Genomic DNA, 25,751 nt, shown 5'->3' on the forward strand with positions numbered 1-25,751 from the left:
AAAAACTCTTGGCATTGTAGCCAATCCAAATGTACGAGCAGAGTTTTGGAACATCCAAGAACCTTCTTTTTTTTGTTGCGGAAATAGCGTCCACTAGCTCTCACCCAGCTCAAGCAACCAAAGTGGGTTAGTTGCTGGGGTCGGTGAGGGATACCACTTGTCCCTTTGATACCTGCCCATCTTGGCTCCTCAAAGGGGGTGGCCAGCAGATAGGAGGTCAGCTCAGGGATATTATTAATCTCTCCATGTCAACCAACGAGTTCCCTGAGCTGCTGAAAGGGGCTGTGGTTCACCCTCTCTTCAAGAAACCATTGCTGGCCCCAGCCATCTACTGCTCAATCTCACATCTTGTGTTTCTGGGTTAGGCAGTTGAAAGGGCCACAGTGGACCAGCTCCTGGCATTCTTGGATGAAACTTCAGCCATCAATCCATATCCGTCTGGCTCCATCCTGGCCACAGGATGGAGAGTGCACTGGTCATCCTGATGGATGATCTCTGGCACCAGCTAGATCAGGGCAGGTCAGCCATTCTTGTAATGTTAGATCTGTTGGTCGCCTTTGATGTGGTTGACCACAAGTTATTGGCTCACTGCCTTGCCAGGACAGGGACAGCTCTTAGTTGGTTATGCTCCTTTCTCCAGAACTGGACCCAGAAGGTAGCAGTGGGGAATGGGTTGTTGCACCCCTGTCGACTCCCTTGTGGGGTTCTTCAGGGAGTGGTGCTCCCCACAGTTCTTTATAAGCTCTCTGGCATAGCTGGTTCAGAGTTCAGAGTTTGGGTCTGGGCTGTCATCAATATGCAGATGACACCCAGCTCTGTCTCCCCATGGACAGCCATTTGGACAGCCATTTCTCCAGAACCATGTGCCAGATATTTGGAAGCTGTGGCTGGATAGCTTGAGCAGAGTTGCCTGAAACTCAACCTCTCCAAGATGGAAATCCTATGGTTGGGAAGAAAGAGGGCAGAACAGGAAGCATGCTTACCCACCCTGGCTGGAGTGCAACTGACCACTGCGCCCCAAGCTAGGAATTTGGAGGTGACTTTGAATGCCTCACTGGAGGCACAGGTCAAGAAGGTAGCCCAATAGGCGGTTTCCACCTGCACACGGTGAGACTACTAGTGCCCTATCTGTTCTCCAAACAGCTATCCATAGTAATCCATGTGACAGTCACCTCCAGAACTGATTTCTTTAACTCACTCTATGTGGGCCTGCCCTTGTCCCTTACCCAGAAATTGCAACTGGTGCGAAATGTGGCTGCTAGGGTCCTCACAGGTACTTGGAGGGCGAACATCCAGCCTGTGCTAAGGAAGCTGCATTGGTTGCCAGTTGTAGCCCAGATCCGGTTCAAGGTTTTGGTTTTGACCTTTCGCAGTCTGGAACCCACATATCTGCAGTCCCACTTGTGTCTCTATGCCCCCCTCACTCTGAAAGCAATAATTTGTTGGTCATTCTCTGCCCCAGAGAAACCCATCTGGCTTTGACCAGGGCAGGGGCCTTTTTGATCCTGGCCCCTACTGGTAGAATAAACTCCCAGAAGAGCTATGGGCCCTAAGGAAGCTTTCAGCATTCCACCGGGCTTGCAAAACAGAGCCACCAGGTCTATGGATGAGGCCAGTTTTTCAGGGCATAGATCTGTAGCCACCCCTCACTAACAATTCTTTGGCATCTCTGGTGGTGACCAATTATTGCATTACTATCTCCCCTAGGTGGGTGTACCACCATAGAATGGGGTTATTTTTACTGCCACGTTGTTATTATATTATTTTTTTTAATGGGGGTTTTATTGGGCGGTCGGTTGTATTGGAACCTGTTTTTGTAACCCACCATGAGTTGGTTCACCGAGAGTGGCAGGCAATAAGTCAAATAAATAAATAAATAACCTGCTCTTCATATCTGTGTCAGAACCATGTAGTTTCTGCCAAGAGTTAGGGTTGTTTATTTATGTTGCTATGTAGATCTGTAGTTAATCTGCCCTGTTGGCCAAGTTTTAGTGCCCTGATATTCCTTCCTGCATTCCTCCCCTCCCTTCCTTGTATATCTCACTTTTTCCCCATTCATCTCTCATTCCCCTCCAGAATGCAACCTTGGGATCTCCCTATCTGGTTGTTGAGACTGCTTTTCCCATGTTCCCACGGGATTTGTGTGTGTGCAGGATCTGAAGTTATATGTTGTACCCCATTCCTTTTGCCTCAGATTTGACAATGCCTGGCTTATTCAATACTTGCTTATTCAATAAATGAAATATTTTGCTTCAAGTCATGGGTTTGATTTCCTGGGTAACTGAAGATCCTCACAATCTGTTGGGAATACATGTTAGGCCAGTTGGTGATGTTCCTGCATGTCTTCTATAATAATGGAAGGGGGGGGGTAGTAAGATAGTAAGGTCAGAAAAGCCCTCAAAATTGGGAATGCTAGTATACTGGGAGTCTCAGAATATAAACAATGTGGAATTTTATCCTTTGGGCAATTCTCAGATGAGGCAATATCTGTCTCAAGACCTTTAGCCATCCATAGCACTTACTTTCATTCAGCATTCAGAGGGGCTGCTGGAGAGAAGGGGAATAAGGGAAAGATACTTTCCATTGATGATGTGTAGCAGTGGTCCCCAACCCGTGGGCCATGGCCTGGTGCCGGGCAGTGAAGGCCATGGCGCCGGGCCGCGGCTCCCTCTCCCTGCCCCCCCCCCCGCAGTAAAAAACTTCCCAGGCCGCAAGCTTGCGGCCCGGGGAAGCTTCTTACTGCGGGAGGGGGGAGAGGGAATCAGGGCCGCACCCGCGCATTACGCGGGCGGGCAGTTGCCCTTCCGGTCCCCAGCCTCAAAAAGGTTGGGGACCACTGATGTGTAGGATCCAATTCTAAGAAAAGAATGTAGTTAATGTGCTTATTATGGGAAATATACATTCATCAGTTGTCTGCCCATGTCCCTTTCATACATGTTCTTTAGCCCACTTTGGCTTCTGAAGAAAAACTTTCTTTAAAAAAATCACATTAGGGGTAAAAGCTGATTTGGCACCCAAAGGCAAACATTTTTTTTTAAATCAGATATCTTAAGGATAGAATGCTTTTCTCCCACAATTCATGAAGCTTTAATCTGGGTTTTCAAAATCTTGTTTTGATTTGGCTTGTGTTGTTGTTGGTTTTGCATTATATTCTTTAGTCAATGAAATCTTTTTTTAATGTCTGCCTTCAGAAGCTGAAACAGATTTAAAGAATCTATATGAAACGGGTCTCAGGATGACCCCTCAAATGTGTTATGTTATCCTACAATAATATACCTTGCACTTGGTACTCTCAAATGTGTTTTATATCCATATTATCTTCCATTCCTCCACTGATATAGGGATCACATCAGAAGGCATGCATTTAACAAAGGTATGTGTTGCATTCTGTATTTTTAACAGATTGTGGGCTCAGTGATTAAAACCAGGATACTATTGTGTGGATTTCTGTAGATCAGTTTCTCATCTTCTGAATGCTCTTTCATGAATTCTGTATAGAATTTTAAGCGTCTGAAACCAATTTGTCCATTTTAGACCATTGCCAAAATGCAGAAACTAAGCCCATCTTTTACCTCAATGCAATTTTGCCATTATCATTGTGCACTTGTTTTTGCCTGCTCTATTTACACAGCAAGATGCAAGAATAAAATAATACCAAAAAAAATCTTCCTTTTTTCTTTCTTTTACAGCCTTCAACTGCACTTCTTTGGGGCTCTCTTAGTGCTCATATGGCGGGCAATTCTCACAGACCCTGAAGGATTATAAAATCTGCTTGGCAGCAATTCCTAAAATCCTTCAGAATTGGCTGGCTGGCACTCAGGCTTTATGAAATAAATGTCTCTGTGGATGGTGGAAGCCATAAAGAGTAAACCCAAAAAAGCAAATGAAAGTTAAAAGAACTCTAGGGGAACAATGTGAAGCTGTGCCCCCAATGTCTATTTCTCCCCTCAAAAAGAAAGTGTTCTAGAATTTTCTCCCAATACATTACTTAAGGGCTTCCAGCTCATAATGGGCAAATTTTGCTCACCTTTTCTGTGAAGGTGGCATAGTTATTCTGAATAAATTCTCCAACAAATGAGTTTGTGGGGAAACAGTTTTTGTTGCCACCAAAGAGACATTTAAAAAATGGATTTCAAAGAAAAATAATACACTGCAGAGATAATATATGCACAGAGACTTGTTTCATACACCTTCTCATGCTTAAGGGCCAAATGGAAAGAATCAAGTAAAGGTTGTTGACCTGTTGTATATCTCACTTCCAGATGATATGTAGATCAACTGTACCAAAGTATAGTAGTAGATCAAATAAATAATTAATCTCAGTCTAAAGCAACATTGTACCATAAACTGATAGTAATATGGCTTTAAATTTGCAGTTAGTCATGTTTTAACCTGTTTTCATGATGCCGAATACCATATATTTATAGTTATGATGCAATGTGTGCTCTTGCAGCACATCAAAAGGTAATGTGCACAATAAACAGTTGGAAGTTTATAACATCTTTGTTGATTTAAGAAAGCCTTCATACAACAGCTAAGGCTTTATCAAGCACTCAAGTGGCCAACAGATTCAGTTAAATTATTCAGAAATCCAAAAAGTTGCATTGCTATCCTACTTTCTTAGTACACATTCTTTCAGAACCCGCCACCCTCTAGATGTGGTGCATGTTACTCACAGGTGTCCTTCAAGAAAATTGTGAGAGGAAACAACAAGAGACCACCAAGACAGCTAACCATTTTAATGATACATTATAAAACTATTAAAATAAGCCCTCCCCCAAACATACCTAATTAAAACAACTTAAAACAGAATTAAAATACAAATCAAATAGTTAAAATACATACCAAATTAAAAACCTGGATTAGGAAGGAAGGATGATTTGAGGGAATGCCAACCAAAACTCAATAATACCCACTGGCAGAAGGCAGCAACAGAAGTAGACAGACAGCTCTCCCCTAGCTTTAGTGCTATGACCAATAAAAGTCTCTCCATGGTTGCTACCTACCTAATTTCAGAAAGCAAAGGCATGTGGAACCTCAGTTTGTGGGTTCTGTGGGTTCTGTGGGACAGAACGTGGAATGAATCTTTCAATAATTACCAAAATATACAAAATGATATATCATGCTAATATGAAATTAGATCCCCCCTTATTGCTGCAATACAAAGTTTAGGTGTTGTTGAGAAAATAAATCTAAATTATTTTCTTAAATTCCTCTCAAGAGGCAAAAGTGTGAAGGGTAAGGGTCAGTTAAATGGAAGGGAACTTGTATAGAAGTTTGCCTCACCATGCAGCTTCATATGTTCAGTCATACTGGTGAAACCATCAATGCAAACTTAAAAATCATATATACAGTACTTCAAAAACAAAACAAACTTGAGGGTATTGTAGCAGAATTATTAGTATCAGTACTCAACATATCTGAAGGCATGTAGAAAAGCAGGGCATATGCAGGACATGCTTTTTGTGCAAATTAGATTTTGACATCATTCAGTGGTACACACTCATAGCTAAAATAGGCTAGTTTTTACTACACATAAAATAACAAATTATGTAGTTGACATTAATGAGGTTTTATCAGAATCATTTTTACAAGGCACACCAATTAATAATTTTATGGTTGAAAAGGCCCATTTTTAATCTTTCCATTTGTTCAAATATCAGTTAGTGAACTTGCTCTGTAACTACCTTTTTCGTCTTCCTTTAATTAACATAGCTATCCATAATGTTAAAAGTATAACATCTTGACTAAGTTCATGTAGCGCCCATTCCCTCCTCTTATACACAGGGCCATTTCGCACGGCTTCAAAATAGCACAATGGTTGCTAATTGGAAACGCTACTAATTTGCCATAACCCACGACGTCGTAGACAATCTGCAACAATCCTGAAACCGACCCGCAAAAAGCGCTTCGTTGTAGCGCTTTCAGGGGAATCCAGAAAAGTGGATTCACCCTCTGGATAGCGATACACTCCTGCAACCAATCTGCAACAATAGCGCTAAAGACCTGTGCGTTACCATTGTTGCGGTTTCTTCAAAGACCCTCCTCCTGAGCCTGTCCTCCAAACTTCCGGCGAAGCGATCGCCATTTTTTTTTCTCCGAGCGAGCGGGGATAAACGCACCAGCGAGCCTCTTTCTGTTTAGAGGCTTCCCTGGCTTCAGTCCTTCACCTTTAGTCACTAAGCACAAACCACATAAAAGCCCGTTTGCTGAAATAAAGTCCCTTTATTTTTTACACATTAATTCAGCCGAAAATCGGGCCCGTGAGAGGGGGGGGGGATTTTTTTTTTATCACTCGAGGCAGCGTGCCAACGATCATACAATCAAACGACAGCTCACATTAGGCAGCTGGATGGGTCTCTCCGTTGCAACGAATCTACCTAGATTCGTTGCTATGGGTCTGTTTTTTTTTAAAAAAAACCTTTCTTAAAGGGAAAGGGGCTGTTTGGGAGCATGCTAACGGCTGCCCATTGGCTGCTTGACGGCCAGGGGCGGGATGAGCTCGGCAATAGCGCTTCCTTTCTAGCGATTTCTGCCGAGACCGGAAGCCTGTGGGAAACGCTAAAAAACGCAACTGATTCCACTACAAAGGCAGGTATGCATAACGACGAATTCCACTATTTTAAATGGCGATTTTTCATTCCGCAAACAATTTGCAACAAAGATCCCCGTGCGAAAAGGCCCACAATGTTGACCAAGTGTTATTTTAGAATACATTCACTTTTAATTTAGTTTTGGATCCATTTTTGTATTTATTAATTTGTTCATGGAGCTCACGTTTGCAAATTAAATGAAATAGTCCACCAGTATCAGTTATGAGCCACTTCACAGAAATAAAACAAGTAATACTTCAGTTCACCAGATAAGGATAAAGAATAGATTTGCAAGATACATTTTCTAGACTTTCAGATTAGAGATACATAAAATATTTGTATTCCTCTTCTTGTGTTTCTAATGAATTTCTGTTTTTCCTTTTTAATACTTTCATCACTAACAAAAAGAATTGGAAAGGTTTTATAGCAATTTATCACTCCTCCCACTATGGTTTTACCATAAAGCTTTTGCAAACCCACAACGTCACATCTGGTTTTTGGTAGGTAGTATCAGTGTGCTGGCATGACACCAGCATACCGGTGCCCACCCCCAAAATGTTCTCAGGGTTGCCATAGGTAACCTGGCAACCCTATACAGTTAAAATCATTAAATGACCCTACCTCAGCTGCTATAATACCATCTTGAATTATTTAATGTTGCAGAAAACTGATGGGAAACATATGTCACAAATCCAGAACACTTCTGAAAATGATATGATCATTGGATGTTATGTTTTCCTATTCTTTTTTAAAAACGGGGTTTAAAAGAAGGAGGATAGGTGATTATAATGAAAGAGTTTTCTGGGCCTTGAAAAATGGCTGGTAGGGGGCTGTTGTTTTTTTAATTCATTGATTTTGGGCTGATCCTGCGTTGAGCAGGGGGTTGGACTAGATGGCCTGTATGGCCCCTTCCAACTCTCTGATTCTATGATTCTATGATAAGAATAGTTTTTTTTTTCTTTTTAGCATTTATTTTATAGGCATTTGTGCATTGTCTGCCGGAGCACCAAAACAGAATGACCATTCTCAGAATTTTTAGAAAACCAATAAGAAGTGTAAAGGAGGGTCTGTGGCTCAGGGACAGAACATTTGTTTTGAATGCAGGGAAAGTCTTGATTTGATTCCTGACAACTCCAGTTGAAAACATCTGGTAGTAAGTGGTGTGAAAGACCATTATCTGAGGCTCTGAAGAGCTGCTACCAGTCAGAGTAGAAAATAGTGACCTTGCCAGACAATTGTCTGACTTGCTATAAGACAGCCTCATATAGTTCCTGTGTTTGTTTCAAGACTGCAGTGCTGCAGAAAGAGAGACTTACTAATCAAAAGAATGTATACAGAGAGAGAGAGAGCGTGCACATACTGGGGTTATTAAAAGCTTTAATAGGGAAGCTTTAAAAAATGCTCTGCATAACAGCTAAAAAATGCAAAAATTCACTTGCAGATTTTCTGGCATCATATCTATTTTGAACCTGAAGGAGTTAGGGAAATAAATGTCACATGCTGGGAAATTAGGACAGAAAATGTTGTGTTTTAAAGAACAAATTTTGAGCCCAGTAGCATCTTTAAGGCCAATGAAGTTTTATTCAAGGTATGAGTTTTCATGAGCATGCACACTAGAATATGTGTTTTAAAGGTATGGGCAACATGTTTGGGCTGACTGTATAAAATAAGGTGATCAGATTTTAACATTGGTAAAGCGGAACAGGGGGGGTTCTTGATTAAAAATTTGGAGCAACAAAAAGTTTCATAGAACACAAAATTAGTATTGTAATATATATTTTTAAATTTCAACATAAGTACAATTTGCCAGGTACCCCCATATGGCCCTCCAAAAGTGGGACAATCTGGTCACCTTAGTATAAAAGGCTAGGTAGCCATTGAGGAAGTATCACATAGGCCCATTATGCACGGCCGCCCAAACGGCGATTTCGGGTCACATGGAAAACGCGGAGGGGGAAGACGCGACGCACACCGGTTATGCACGGGGCGGGGTGCGGCGGCGGCAAAACCCAGAGTAACCGATTATGCACGCGGAGATCCGGGCGCCGCTTCTGGTTGTGCCCCGGTCACCTGGAAGCTGCACTTTCTTCCGCATTTCACTGACGCGGCTTTTTCGGCGGCATGCGCTGAAGCTGCAGCCGGTTGCAGTAGGCTCTGTGCGTTATCGGTGATTTTAGTCGCCGCCATTCCACCCCGTATGTGCATTATTCCCCCCGTGCATAATGGGTCTTAGTTTAGCACTTACAAACAGCATGTGAAGTGCTGTAATTTTATCAAGTTTTCCAGAATTTGTTGCTAAGATTTAGGCCATAAAACAGACAGTTGGACCACTATTCACTCAATATGAAGCAAGCAAAACTCTGTCTTTCCACTGGGTAACGTTTTCTGTTTATTCTTTTGTATGTCATACAAGCCCATTAATCATTATAACAGTCTCTCTACCTCATAGGAGATCTGAGAAAATGATAATGTTTTATGTAAGTAATTAATCCTGTAGCAGATGTGGAGTTTCCAAGACTGCTGCCATTAAGAGTATTGACAGTCTTCAGAACAAATACTAAGGCTTTGGCTCAGTAATGATTTTAATATGATAATATCCAGCTTCTCATAAAAAGGGAAACATTCAGGCCCAAAGTTTTATGTAAGTGTTCTAATTGCCAACTGTCTCAGAACACATGATGGGTTTTTCATATTCAGAGTGTAGAATAAACAGCACATAATTAACATTCTCATTGTAAATCCATAATCCTTCGTACTTTGGTTGGGTAAAAGCTGTCCTGCGTAAAGCTAGGGAAGGATTCATAATAAAAGTTATCCAAGGGAATAAATGCTACCAAGACTAGCTGTGTCTTATATTATAGGTGGGAAACAAAATGTATGACACCCTTGCCTTCTAAACATGTGAATGAGCTCACCACCCATACCTCTAAACACTGAGCATAAAAACACCTTTCTCCAACCTCCATGTGTTCCACATGTTGACATGAGGCATACATGGGTACAATTGCAAGTGTATGGAAATGCTACTCATGATTCCTGGGAATGAAAAATGCACTTCCACATCTGAAGTGTCTAACTATACATTATAAAGTCTTTTGGGTCACCACAAAAGCATTAAGTCACTTTCAAATTCTCCACAGGGCCCATTATGCACGGCCGCCGAAACAGCGATTTGGGGTCACATGGAAAATGCGGAGGGGGAAGACGCGAAGCACACTGGTTATGCACGGGACGGGATGCGACGGCGGCAAAACCCAGAGTAACCGATTATGCATGCGGCGATCTCGGCGCCGCTTCTGGTTGCTTCCCAGTCACCCGGAAACTGCGCTTTCTTCTGCGTTTTGCTGACACGGCGTTTTTGGCGGCATGCACCGAAGCTGCGGCCGGTTTCAGCCGGCTCCATGCGTTATCGGTGATTTTAGTCGCCGCCATTCCACCCCAAATGTGCGTTATTCCCCCCCGTGCATAATGGGTCCAGGAAATGCCAGTGTCAAACAGGCATACCCTGCAATTCACATTTAACTGAAATTATAATTAGGCCCTTAAAGAAACTGCTGAGAAGGTAGACTAACTATATCCTTTGGTGTCCTAGATCACATATTTGTGATATGCTCCCTGCTAGAAGTATACCCTATTGTGATTCCTATAACTGTATAGTTAATTGTCAGTAGGAAAAAATAGGATTTAAGTATATATGCATGTATGTACTGCCGTACACTGTAAAACGGAAGCAAATGTCTCCTCCTCGAATGTATTAATGGAACCTTTGGAATGGAATCACCAGGCTGTTTTTCTCTGATGCCTTCACCACTTGTGGTTATTCTTACTTTTGACATTTTAATGGCATGGATGGTTAGGTGACTGGTTGTAATGAAGTTAAGTTGTTTATTTATTTTAAAAATGTATTCCATCACTCCAGGAGCATGTTGATTATCATTATTATTAATAATAAAAAAACAACTACTATGGTAACTATAGAGGAGGAATTGATATAGCATTGGAATCACACTAAATTTTTGTTAAACTGTGTAGTTACTATTCCAAAGAAATTCCAGGTGATAATACTAAATATCATAATAGCTGCCATACTGATATTAACTAAACCATGGGAAATAAAGAAAATATCACTGAAGAGAAGTTTAGAGACTAGTATGTGCATATAAAACTTGCAGTTCTTCAGAATGATTTAGTACTGCAGGAAGTTTAAATTTGAATAGAATAATGATGTTTTTAAAATGATAATAATAATATAATAAAAGACTATTATTTAAGATATTATTTAAAATTACTATATTTTATTATTTTATATATTATTTTTAAATATTAATTAAAATCAATCATTCAGAACTTTAACCCAGAATAAAAATGTGGACCATAAAAGCAGACCCCAGCTTAATCAAGTTAAAACAGTGATAAAAATATTAACCTGTTAATTTAAAGTGTGGGTAAACAGAAACCTTTTGTCCCAATGCCTGAAAGAAAACAATGTAAGTATCAGGCAAGTGCCATGAGGGAGACATTCTATAAGCAAAATGCTTCCAATGGGAAAAACCAGACACCTTGTCTTGTTGCCCTGAAGGCAGGGGCACTGAAAACAGGTTTAGCAGGCAGACTTTAACTAGCAGTGTGGGCAATATAGGAGGAGGCACACAAAGAAGAAGCACATCATCTTTCTTTCTTCTGAACATTTTATTTATGTGTTTGTTTGTTTATTTATCTTTACATTTCTATCCCGCCGCTCCCACAAAGGCTCGTGGCGGCTCACAATAAAAACCCCAATACATAAAATCCCAATGCCTAAAACCCCAATAAAAACTTATCAAAACCAATAATTAATCTACATAGAACGATCCAAGCGTGGCAGTAAAAATGGGGGGGGGGAAGAATCCCCTTCCTACCAACACTAACCTCAGGATGGATGGGGGCTGATGACCTCAGTCTGCCTAGTATCCCCACTAGATTTCAAAAAGCAGGGCAAGGCAGGAGGGGCCCAGATGTACTCTTGCGCGCCAGCCTCAACCGTAGACCTGGCAGAAGAGCTCCATCTTAGAGGCCCTGTGGAATGCCGGAAGCTCCTGCAGGGCCCACAGCTGAACAGAACCCTGCCCCTCTACTAGAATGTCTATCTCTGCAAATCTACTTCTTATATTTATTTTCACTTTTTATATCAGAACTACGTGTTGGAGAGTAAGAAAAGGAAAAATAAGAACCCAGGAATTTATCAGCCAGGAATTCATGGGAGCATTCATGAAAGCATAAATCAGACAAAATAATGGAGAATTATGAAACAAAGATTCTTTGGGACTCCCTGTTGCAAATAGATAAGCACCTGAAGCATAATACCCCTGATATCACACCTGTAGGGGGGGGGGAATGAGAAACAGAGTTTAGATCACTAACACTGGATCCCAGGAAACAGCAAATACCAAGACCTATGAATAGAGTTAGAAGCCTCTGGAAGAAAAAAGTGGCTATGATGCCAGTTATTAGTGGAGCCTGTGGATCAGTGCCTAGAAGTTTCAAGAAACACTTTGACACTCTGGGCACTGAGGAAATAATGGTAGTGTTGCTTGGAAGGGCAGACAGGACTTACCCTGGGTGCAATTTGCCGCTGCAGGGAAGCAGTCACCTAAAGAGCACACAGGGAAGGGGACTACAAGTCCCATAAGCCCCAGGGGGTGGCAGCAGTGCTGATTGGTGTGCTGGGAGGTGGCGGTTTTTGGGCATGGGTAGGAATCATTGGTTGAGCAATCCCAACCTGTGTGCTGGCATGCTCTAGTGGAGGGACCTCCATAAGAGGCCGTGGGTAAGCGGAGCTGGGTGGCCATCACTCACGGAGGATGCCCCTGAATCCAGATCCACATTTCCGGGTGATTCGGTACGCGGCAGAGGTTCACACCTCAACGGGTTTCATAATTTGGTCACCTCCCTGTAACATCCAGCAGGTTATTGGGGGCACGGGGAGCCCGGCGGGATGCCAGAGGACCCGGCGGGATGCCAGAGGGGCCCATGCATACCTGCAGGATTAATCTATGGCTGCCTTGTGGCTAGTGAGCCACAAGAGGGCTGTTTCCTAATTCCCCATGCTATCCAACGCTCAGTAAAATGTTGAATAAAGTTGTGGCCTGTTTAAAGCCAAATAAAAGAAATGTGTGGCTCTGTGTCTCTGCAGTGAGAAAATCTTCCCCTGCAAGGCAATAGCAAGAATCCTGAGAAGATACTTCTGCAATTCCAAACAACGTGTCTAGATCTTGAATCTCAGAATATCATTACTACTCAAATATCTGACTGAGACAATTCATCATCAATATTATTATTAATAATGAGATTACTGGGGTATGTGAGTGTGTATATACACATGTGTGCAAATGATATTCTAAACTTAAATACTGAAAAGAAAAATACACTTGTCCTCCAGCTGTCTATTATGGGCAGAAAATATAAAAGATTGATGCAGAGACCATGGCACACCATCTTCTTCAGCTCAGGAAACTTTCCCCAGAATTCCATGTCAATATCAGGGTACTTCAGTTAATTTTTACTTTTTATGCCTGTCAGTTTGGTCCTCCATTTATCTCACTTTGCATATATATTGGGCTACATTGATATTAAAATAATGCCAAATATGCAGTACAAATTTACAAAGGAAGACGGCAGCAGCAATTATTCATTTATCCTTGACCCAAAGCAACTTGCCAAAACCTGGCTTCCCTGGTTTTGAGTCAGAACACATACCTTTTATTATTTTACAGTAAAATTGTTGTATATTGATTTTTATGGTCAATAAGGTAGATAGATAAAGGGTGAATAGTAAATGGATGGACAATCACTGGGGAGTCAATTCACCAAAATACCCATTCAACATGCCACCAGAAGATATAGAATATGCAATAAAGGTAAAGGTAAAGGTATCCCCTGTGCAAGCACCGAGTCATGTCTGACCCTTGGGGTGACGCCCTCTAGCGTTTTCATGGCAGACTCAATACGGGATGGTTTGCCAGTGCCTTCCCCAGTCATGACCGTTTACCCCCCAGCAAGCTGGGTACTCATTTTACCGACCTTGGAAGGATGGAAGGCTGAGTCAACCTTGAGCCGGCTGCTGGGATTGAACTCCCAGCCTTATGGGCAAAGCTTTCAGACGGCTGCCTTACCACTCTGCACCACAAGAGGCTCTAGAATATGCAATATTCACCACTAATATGAATTATATATGGTTGCCTCATCAGATCATTGGTCCATCTGGCTTAGTGCTATCTACTTTGGTGCCAGCTTTCTTGGGAAGGAATCTTTACAGCTAGACTGCCTGCTGTGTTTGTTACTGGGATAGCACCTGGAAACTTTAGTGTATAAAGCCATGCTAAATAATTTCATGGGGGTTGTCTTTTCTTTTATACTAATCTAAATTTATTTTTGGTTTTCTGTAGAATCTGGCAAAACATTGCTTGCTTTTCCAGGAGGATACTGTCATCTGGATTTGTTATCTGTACAATAGTTGAAAAATCCTTTAGCATATCTACTGCTGAACCGAGCACAATAGTTGAAAACCCATTTTATTTTCTCCCTCTTGCTCTGATCTGGTCTTCTCCTAATTACAAAAGGCTATTAATAAAGAAAAAGTAACCACTGGAAATTACAAGGAAATCTTTTTGAAAGAAAGAAGCTTAATTTGAAGTGCTATTTTTAAGTAAAAGAAATGAGGGTTGGCTTCATTATAAGGCATCCCACCCCCAGGGCCAGAGAACCATGCAGCCTCATTTGTGTGTGCCCTCATTTACTTTAAATTTATTATCCAGAAGTGAAACCCTCCTGCCCAGACAACCTTGGAAGTTTCAAAATTTAGGAGTACCTCAGTATTCCATGCTCATCCAGCTCCAAAGTGGGACAAATCATTCCTTCCAGAGCTGTTTCAGCTCAGGAAAATGGTACAGTGGGAAAGCAGAACCCCTTCCTCTCCGCTGCGCCATAGTTTACAGCTGAACTGGGTCCCGCAGGCTTTTACAAAGCTGTCACTAACCACTGCTGTATAACTGTGGGGAAAGCACATGGGGTTTGTGAAACTAAGTTGGACAGTTGGTAGGAACATCATGGTATGATCCTGGATGCCTCCTTATCAATTGAGGTGCAAGTCATCTGGGTAACCCACCTGGCATTTTTCCATCTGTCAGTCAAGACTGCTAGTGTCCTTTGTCCTCATAGCACCTGGCCATAGTCATCTCTAGGCTTGACTTCTGTAACTCACTCTATGCAAGCCTTCCTTTATCCTTGACCCAGAAATTGCAGCTGGTACACAATGCAGCTGCTAGGGTCCTTACAGGAACATCTTGGAGTGCCCATATCCAACCAGTGCTCAGGCCAGCTGCATTGGTTGCCATTTGTGGTCCTGGATCAAGTTTTTGGCATTAACATTCAAGGCAATCCACAGCCCAGACCCCACATATCTGAGGGACTACCTATTGCCTTATGCCCCCTGCAGGGCTCTCTACTCTGTGCTTGTAAACTTGAATGGGCCTTGATACATATTTCAGAGTTCTGGTGTTTGTTGGCAGATGACAGTATTATCCTCCAAACTCTGTGACTGTGATGGAGGTGTTGTCTCTCCTAACTATGACATGCAGGGACAAGCAGTTTCAACCTCTTCCCCACATGCCCATTTTGTATCATCAGATCATCCAGGGCAGCCACTGTTGGTTCGGTTGTGAAAATCACCTTACTTTGTGTGATTTTTACAAAGAGCCACTAGCAGCTCCATAAAGTGGTTTCAGGACCCAAAACCTTTATGTGGCTGGTAGGGGCTGAAGATGCTTCTTCCTGCTTACCATAGTTGCCTGTAGAAAAGAGCTGCCATGCATCTGTTTCGTGTCTGAGACAAAGTACTTGGATCATTAACCAACAAACAACAAGGAGTTTGTAACATGTAACACGGCCCTGGATTAAAATCCCCATTCTGCAGTTACCCTCTCTCAGCTTAGTTTAGTTTACCTGGTTGTCATGGAGATAAAATAGGGAAGGATTAGAACCATGTTTGCCATCCTGAGCTCCTTTGACAGAGGGGCAGGACAAAACTGCAGTAATTGGATTTTTTTCATTTTAACTGGGAACACTAGTGTCTGGAGCTGAGATTGTCTACGTACAGAAGCCACTGAGTGGAAACCAATGCCATCTGATCCCATATTTACTTGGAAGTAAGGGTCACAGTTAAATGGAATTTATCCCCAAATAAGTGTGCTCAGGGGTTGCATCTTCAATAATATACTGGTCCCAGTGATTTTAAGGGGACATGTTTGTTTACCTTTCTGTGATTGAAACCCAAAATGTTCAGTCATTGCCTGCTGTACAAGAATATTTAACTGCAGTTCCTTTGTTTGGTTTGAATTTCTGCGCAGAGGATTCTTCTGATTTTATTTTCCAGGTTCAAAAATACACTTCTGAAAAATCAGCCCGTGGCATAAACAATGGAGACATCACACCATGCTTGTTTGGGTTTCTGACAGTACTATGAAAGTCCTAGGCAGACACTTTTCTTTTCCTCATCAGTGATCCTGTGCCTCACAACAAGCTGTGCTGCTCTCTGAAACTGATCTCGGCCATAAAAATCCATGCATGATATATATAGTCATTTATATTCTAGGCACAGAAGATGAAATAATTCCTGTGCCATGTCCATTTTTGTGGTGTTAAGGCATTCTCTTGCTTTGCAAGCAAAACAGTAGATCTTTCATTTGGCAGTGACATTCCACAAAGTGCTTATAATTCAGGGCTCGCTTATCAGCTGTCCAATCTCCTTCTCTAGGGAATGTGTCAACCATCAAAAGCAGTGGAGGAGTTGTGCAGAATTTTAATGGCTTCTATTTAATCAGATTCACTTTCTTAAGGGCATTTAATCAATGAGGACAAGATGTAGGCAGCTTTTTAAATAAACGTGTCACTTTAGCATAATCCACAGCACATCTGAATGTATTTGTTTATGAGATTCTCCAAACATGTTCCTTGTTGCTCAGCTGAATCGATAATCTGTAAATCAAAACATGTTGCATGCCGTTTTAAATCAGCCCTCCAGCAATATCTTTATTCTGAGTATCCAAGGCATCCAGAAATTTTAGATCAGAGTGTATTTAATATCTGTGTTAATTTTACTGCTATAATATTGAGGGAAAGGGAATGTTCAGTTCTGTTAATTGTGAAATTGCCTTTCAAGAATCAATATAATTAATTTCTCTCCAACATTTCCCAATTTGGGTAGTACGTAGGGATTTTGCTGCATGAATACTGCTGCTGTAGTATTTAGGTATTATGGGAAAGGCTTCAAGATGGGATCTGTGGTTTAGTGATGCAGCATCTTTATTTCCAGAAGGTTTCAGCTAGGAGTGTGCTGTTTGACACTGCTGACCTACTTGGTATTATATCAGACTAAACTCAGGCTTCAAAGGCTTCCCAGAATGACTCCTGCATCGCTTATCATCATGAATTAGTTGTCAGAAATTTAATGGCACTTGCCTGTCCATTTTAATGTTTCTCCTCATTCTCAGGGAAACAGCATTTCTCCAAGCCAGTCTTAAACAATTACATCACACAACTTGCCTTGGCCAATCACACAATCTCCCTTGGTTGGGAGGGAAGATTTAAATTGCAGCCATCCATCACATGGACTGTTTTGCATGACATGTATGATACTTGTGTGCTGCTCACTGCATCTTGGAGGAGATTCCTTGTTTGGATTATGCTTGACCCTGGATGGATGGATCTTGCCTGGACAGCACTTCATATCAGACTGCTCAGATCAATTTCTTATAGCTACTAGTTAGCCTTCCCTCCAACCTTTTCCCACCAGGAGTTAGTAAAGAGAGGACATATTTTGTCACTAGGAGAGGGATTCAGGAGATATTTATTCTTGTTCTTGCTTTTGATTCTTTGCAGTGCTTTCTTTTGACCTAGTACATTTCCTTGTGCATGTGTGCATGCTTCTGAGGAATTTGTTTCTTGTTTTGCATTGTAGGGTCTCTTTCACAGCATTCCCCTGATCCAGTAAGGTAGTCACTGTCTTGAAAAAAGAGATAAGGTTGGTCTGACATGACTTGTTCTTGCGAAACCTGTGTTGAGTCTTAGAAATCACAGCTCTCTGTTCCAGCTGCTCAAGGATCGACTGATATGTTCCAACACTTTGCCCACTACAGATGTCAAGCTAACAGGTCAGTAGTTACCCAGATCTTCCTTTTTCCCTTGCAGGATGGTACCAGTAATTATTAGTCCTTTCTTCTTTCATCAGGGCCATCAAGGCAGCTTACAGATTTAAAAAATACGTCATAACATCCAATTTTAATAGCCATTGACACCAAACAAAAACACATTATTTTAACAGCTACAACCAATAAATAAAATTCACATGCATAAAACAATGATTAAAAACAGGGATCACTGTGGTGAGTCTGTCAGGCAAAGAGTCCCAGAGTTTTTGTGCTGCACCCATGAAGGCCCTGGGTTGCTACCTGCCTAATCTCACAAGGCACAGAGGCACCAGAAGCAGGGCCACCATGATTACCATAGTGGGCTCATAGGGTTGAAAGATGTAGGCAGACCATCAGCTGTGTAGATCCCAAGTCATGCAGGACTGTCAAGATCAACACCTGCACGTTTAATGGTTCCCAGAAGCAGACTTGGAATCAAACTGTCCAAGACTGGAGGAATATGGTTCCTATGACCCCTTCTAGTCAGCATTCTGGTTGCAGGATTCTGCACCAATTAGAGATTCTGAACACTTCTCAAGGGTTGCCCCATACAGAGTGTATTACTATAATCCAATCTGAAAGCAACCAGAGTACGCACAACAATGGTCAGATCTTTTCAGACCAGAAAAGGCTGAAGCTGGCAAACCAGTCAAATATGGTAAAAGACACACTTGGCTACAGCTTCTTTATGCATCTGCTGAACTGCACAAAGAGCTACTTGAGATACCAACTGCAAAACGTAGTTCAAAAGCTGAAAGAAAAGCCCACAATGGCTGTGGAGAAAATCCACAGAAACGAGTAACTGATTTACCTGGAATCTGATAATAAAATTGTATCTTACACTGCTATACATGTCAGCTTTTCCCATATGGTTTTGAATGGATTTGGTAGCAGAATCTACATATGACATTGCAATGGATTGCCTGGCAATTTTGTGCAGGAAACGTAAGTCTATAAACTGCTAGATATTAGGTGGAGCAAGTGCAATGTAATGTATCTGTTCTGGAGAATGTTATCCCAAAATCTCTAAAAGACACCAAAGGAGTGAAACACGCTTACAGACACACCTGAGAATACTTTGAAGATTACATATTTCTTGTTGCTGTTTCCTTGGTGCTAAATGGCTTTAACAGCTATTTAGAGAAAAATACTGAAATGGGAATCACATTACTACGTAGATACAAAAGCCCTCTCTCAAATGTATATTCATGTTACAATTTGTGCAGTAAGTTGGTTCTTTGAATTCAAGGACAAATTAAATTCATTCTTGTGTGTCCCACTGGAAACGTAATGTCCCATTAGCTTCTGAACAGCATTAGGGGAAATTCCCTACCCCACCCCCAGTCTTCTAGCATTTAAGCAGCATCTGATAATACCAAAGAAAATCTCTACAGTTCTGGGGGGAGGGAATAATCTTTAATATGGATCCCCAAAGTTACTTAAATCAAACCATTATGTAAACTGTGTCACAACCTTTTAAAATATATCTTTGTGTTAGCCTTAACATCATTATGTCCCTTTGTGATGAAAATGGACGTTCTATATCCTGTGATAATGAAAATAGCCACTTTATGTAGTTTCTGCCTGCAATTATCCAGGCTTTTCTCAAGCTCTAGAGAAATCTAAGCTAATTGCTTTGGGATTTTCACCACATTTCCATAAATTCTCTGTTAATTTTTCATGAGAAACTGTTATTGCAGTTGGCCTTAAAGTTCCCATTGTATTCAATAATGTAAAGAAGTCATTTGTGAAAACATAACCAATTCAACAGCCCTTGAATCAAAGCTTTCGTCTTTTTATCTCGCTAATATTCTCAGGTGAAGCTAAGTGTGACTCATCCGAATCATTCAGAGCTTTTTTCCCCTTTATTTTGATAGGAGTTTTTCCCCCTCTGTGCAAAGCAAATCTAAAAGGGGTGCTATGTGGAGCACGACCTTGTCATTATAGGACATGAATTGAGTTTGCTTTATCAGACAGTTTGGCTTGATGAGAAGGTATAAAAGCAATCCCACTGCCAAGACAAAGAACTGCCTGACAGACCAGGAGCAAAAATGAAGCCCATATCCAAGGGGAATGCTTTGCAGCTTGTGATCTCATATTTGATTTATTGATTGTTTCAAGCTGAAAGCCACAGTTTCAGTGGGCTCTAAATAACAACAAGAGCAAATGTGAGTCTATTTTATTGCATCCACTAGTCTAAACCAAAGACAAATTCTCTGTGGGGGTCAGAGCAGAATTGCTGCAAAAACTACAAAAACCTACCCCCAAATCTCACTTTTCCAACCAGCCTATTCTTTCTTCCATACACATTTATTTACTTTGGCACTGTCTGTGCTCATTGCTCATCCTTCCCAGTGTGGTCATGAGACCAAATCAGGCCTGTGGAATCTACTCAGCAGGAACTTTTGTTGCAAGTCAGCCATTCCACATCACTCCTAATACCTCTCCCTATGGCAGACTCCTGTGAGGAAGGTGGGGTAGAGAGCCTTGCTTGGAAGCTGGCAACCCTAAGAGGAGGTCTCTCTGTGCACAGCAGTCTTGACCTTAGTCAGGTTTATGCACACCTAGGTAGTGTGGAATTCCAGAACATGAACCCACACTAATCTGGCAACCTTACCTCCTCTCTGCAATGTTTTCTTGACCTGAAATAGGTCAGGGGGTGCTAGGTGGCTGTGGGGGCATTACACAGTTTTGAGGCCCCACTTCCAGACTTCAAGAAATATGTTCAGACCAGGGACAGCCAACCTCCAGGTGGAGCCTGGAGATCTCCTGGAATTGCTGCTCATCTCCAGACTATAAAGCACAGCTCCCCAGGCAAAAATGGCTGCTTTGAAGGAATGACTGTGTAGCATTGTATCCCATTGAGGTTTAGAGATACCAGACTCCAGGTGGGGTCTGAGAATTCCCTGGAAGCACAACTTGTTTCCATGCAGTTAGGCTGAAGGGAAAGCTCTTTCCCCTCACATGCATCCCTTCCGCTCTTACTCTTACTCTTTTAAGGAGCAACCATGAAAGAAGCATATGGGCCCATAACATTTTATCAATGGGGACAGATGGAGCAGGGGGGACACCTGTGTACTGTGACTACCCCCGTGTGGATTAGGGCAGGGGGATATTTCTGTGTCTGTGGCCTAATTCACACAAGAAAGGAAATGATGCTGAATGCAGAACAGGGAGGAATTGGTTGCCATGTAATCTCCCCCTAAGAAAAATCTCCAGTCTGATTTTCCCTTCCCATCTGAAGACATGGCTCTGGAAAGCTTATTTGGAAGCACTATGCCACAATTCCCAAAGGTCAGTCCTCTCCCACACTGAAAGAACATTCCAAACCACAAGTTATTGACACCCATCTCTCCACACCCACACCCTCATTTGTCACCACACCACTACAACCTCCCACCCAACACACACATTCAACCCCATACCCTTACAGACTGAACAACTCCTCCCCTTCCTCTTCCCACTGCCAAGCTCTAGTGCCCATTGTATTCCTGGATACAATGGCCTTTGCCTCTTTTTAAGTACTAAAAGATAGCTATGGCTCTTACATCTTCACTGGACTTTTTGTTGCTAGCACTTCCAGATTGTGCTAATTTGCCAGCTTTCTCTGAACATTATATACAAAACAGCTATTGCTCGGTCTTTCTCGCTATTGTTTTGAGCAATCTCAGTATTTATTTATTTATTTAGTTTCATAGAATCATAGAATCATAGAGCTGGAAGGGGTCATACAGGCCATCTAGTCCAACCCCCTGCTCAACACAGGATCAGCCCAAAGTTTGACATTGTGGAGGCCAACAGAGTGCTGGTAGCACAGAGACAGCTGGTATCTACCTTTTCTAATCCATAACTAGCTGTTTAACGATGGCTGGGTGGCACAACCAGGTTCAAGTCCGTTAAGGAGGGAAAGGACATCTCTGTCAAGTTCCTCCTTTCCCCTGTGTGCACTAGCAGCATTCAGAATTGCAACAGCAGCATTCAGAATGTTTTAAGCTGAACTGACAGGGGCTTATTGGCTTTCAGTAGGAAGAAAATGGCTTTTGGGCTTCCATGGTCAATGCTGGGGAAGCAATTGGGTTACAAATGGAGTGCAGCATGATAATGCATGGTAATGAGCAAGTTTTGGCTCTTGCACACACAAAAATTATATTTAAAAGACCCAGCATTCTCCAACTGACACTGGAAGGAGGAAAGAAAAAGCCCATTCATGCCACCCTATGCATGCTCTGCCCATTAGCATTTTTTTTACTACCTATGCATTTTGATAATGAGGAGTTCTTCAGTGAATAATTTCATCCAGTTGGGGATGGGTAGTAGGCATTATACCCAGATAAATGTTTCTGTTGAAGCCAATGGAAAGAGTTATTGGATTGATTTCCTAATGAGACTTTCTATGTTATACCACTGGATACAAAGCTTTAAAATGTCTGGCCTGAATGCAAACATTTGGGTAGTGGTTGGTTGACTGTATACTCCTGGCTAGTGGAATATTCTGTTCTATAGGTAAGCATCCCAGTGAATGTCATCCTGAGTCGGTAAGTGACCCTGAATCTTGCTACCAAGAAATGCGAAAAACACTGACTTTTTAATCCTCTCAACAGCTATTTTTTTATAGACTAAAGGGCATACTAATCTCCCCCCCGCCCCCCCACTACACAAAGAGACCTGTCTTTGGTATGTATGAGTAAGTGAAGTTTAGTGTTAGCACATTTTGAACTCCATTCGCTGATGTGGAGAAACAATCAGCTCCTGGAAATCCTCTGGGAAGACCATGTTCGTGTGCTTTTTGTAAATGACAATTCTCTTCGAAAAGCTAAATTGCAATAACTGTGAATCACACATTGCTTTACAGGATGTGAAGTTGCACTTCGAATGAATTTCTTTTGCAGGCAGCATTGAAATGGAGTGTCCCCTGACTGCTGGGTATTGGTTGGCTTTTCAGTGGTGGGATAGGTGTGAGGAGCAGGAGACTGTTTCAGCTGCCAGTCAGGTAAGAAGGGATTTTTATGCAATGCATTAAGTTATGCAGACAGCGTTGTCATTACTTAACTGCCATGGAAGACTGTGAATGTATCCCTGTTGGTTTTATTGGGGAGGGGGTTGTCAGGCTCTATAATTCACACATCATTAACTGCTTCATTAAGACTCCAGCAGGCCCACTGGGCCTGAAAACTGTTGCACTTTCAAGACAATGCAGCTGAATATTCACTGTCTGAGCTTTTCAGGAATCTTTAGTGATTGGTTCACCAGGTTCTTGAAAGTAACAGCTTTTAAAAGCATTTTTTTAAACACCAATTTTCGAGGTCACGGACTTTAAGCTACTATTTAATTTTCAGCAAGTTGCTTCTTTTCCTGCCAGCAGCTAGAATGAAACTTCTATCGCTTCAAATGTGCAGTAATTCAAGAATATCTGTGTTTCTTGATTTTTTCATGCTCTCCCCTCCCAGAAACACTTTTTGTAGCAATTACACCAAATATAAAGTTGTGTACATTTACTTTTAAGGTGAAATCTGTATATTTATTTGAAGCACATTTTAGTGGTGCCTATTTTTAATCTTGTCACAAATAATGAGGAACGTCACAGATTTCCCCCTCGGTGATTCTTAACATAAATGGAATACTCAAAACTGTATAGAATTGCATGGATATAATTTAGGAAGTCTCTGGATGTTGCCCTGACTGTTCAATCTCTCTCTCTCTCTCTCTCTCTCTCTCTCTCTCTCTCTCTGTCTCTTTTCACTTGCAGGCATGTTTTCACACTTGGGCGGAGATGGATGGGGCTGCAACAAATGGTAAAGTGACAGCCATTAATTACTAACACAGACAGTTTTTATTTCTCCAATGTTTTTGTGAACTACAACTGAATTTAAGGGCACTGATTGGCTGTTTTAGCAAAGAATTATCATATGGCATCATATGGCTGAATTTGGATGTTGTGACACAGTTTACTAATTTATCATAATTAGCTTTTGCCTTATATTTCCACTGTTATGATGGTTGTTCATTAGTCTAAGGAAGAGTGCTTACACTCGAAAACTCATGCCTTGAATAAATCTTTGTTGGTTTTAAAGGTGTTATTGGACTCTTTTGTTGTTCCCTCTCTCTAGTTAGTGTGATCTTCACTAATAGGCATGTCAGGAAACATTTTTGCTAAAAAGCATTCTTTACTTCAACAGCACAGGGTTGTTCCAGGATATCATCTGGAATGAGATATTGTTAATTTCATCTGGTTCCTGGTCTTCATGTCTCTTCCATCCAGATGTTTCTACAGAAGTTTTTTACATTACCATTCAAAACCGGATGTTATTCATTCTTGGCCCAGTTTTGAGTAAAGCAATACAGGGTTGGGTGTTTCATACAGCAAATTCCCTTCCATTAATGAGCCATCTTGAAGTGCTATGACTATTTCAAGCAGTGTCACTTTTTCCCCTGCCCTTTTTCACCACACAATCTTCCTTAGAGGGTTTTTTTGTTGTTGCTGTCATATTCTAGCTTGGCCACTATTCTGCTAAATATAGCACTTCAGTGCAATAGTGGCACCACTGAGATGCCTTGAATCCACTGTGTCAATGGAATCAAGACATCTCTATGGTGCCACACAATAGTGCTGAAGTGCTATATTGGTTTCAATCTATAGCACTCAGAACACTGAAAAACGCCAGTAGATGTTTGTATGGCAAAAAGAGCAAGGGGAAAGTGGCATTGCAGGAAGCACTATGGCCATTTTAAGCATTATGGACATTGTAGGAAGCACTATGGACCACAGTGATTCACAAGTACAATGAAGGGGGAGAACAGTATCCCTCAAAAGTGGCTCAACCACATTTTGCTAACCTGTTGCAAGTGGGTTTATATGAACAGGTAAATAAATTCTGCTAGCAGACATTTACTAAAATGGAATTAAAAGGCAGTTAGAAACTGGCCATAGTGTTTATTGATATATGCTGAACATGGAGATTCAATTTATTTCATAAATGATAACCATTGAAAGATCAGAATTCCAGCTATCTAATGCTAGTAGTCACCACTACAACATATGGCAATGGATTCCTAATTATATTGTACATTGTAGGGGGCATTACTTTTGCTATCCAGAACTGACTCCCCATCAACTACACTGGGTGAACCCAAGATCTGATACAGTGGGAGAGAAGGAAAAAGCTCTTTCTCCCAGTTTTCTCTATACCATGCATAATTGTACAGACTCCTACCATATTTCTCATTAGCTATTTTTTAAAACTAACATGTAATGGCATTCTGACACCTTGATCATTTTGGTTACCCTTTTCTATACCTTTCTCGGTTCTGCAATAACCTTTTTGATATCAGACTGAACACATTATTACAGATATGACCATACCATAGATTAGCGATCCCCAACCTGTGGGCCGCAGACCACATGTGGTCCGTCGACTAATTGGAGGTGGGCTGCGAAGGACGTCTTCTCCCCCCCCCCGGCTCTTTACTTCATCCCCCCCGGCCCTTTACAACACACTTCGGGTGTCATTGTCTCCCATCACTCCCAGATGGGACTATCTTATTGCAGAGAAACAAGCTCAGGGTTCCCATTGATTGAGTTAAAATTTCCATGAAAATAAAATGTTCCTTATGTTCATTGTTGTGGCTGTATCTTATTTTGAAGGGATGTTTAAACATTACCATAGCGATCGGGCCTCAGTAAAATTGTGAAGTGTTGAGTGGTCCCAGGTGATAAAAAGGTTGGGGACCACTGCCATAGATGTTATGAGTCCTAATGGGTTGCACAGGTATTGTAGTCAAATGCCAAACTATATGGTTATAGCTGTACTTACCTGACTGTCTGTCTGTCTTGGTTGATCAAAATAGATTGTGCAGAATTCAGCCCCTGAAGTATGGCACACAGAATGGGAAACATAAGATCATAAAATCTTGTTTATGTAAGTTTTTTTTAAGCTAT

Source organism: Paroedura picta, chromosome 7, assembly GCF_049243985.1.
Source record: "Paroedura picta isolate Pp20150507F chromosome 7, Ppicta_v3.0, whole genome shotgun sequence".
NCBI lineage: Eukaryota > Metazoa > Chordata > Lepidosauria > Squamata > Gekkonidae > Paroedura > Paroedura picta.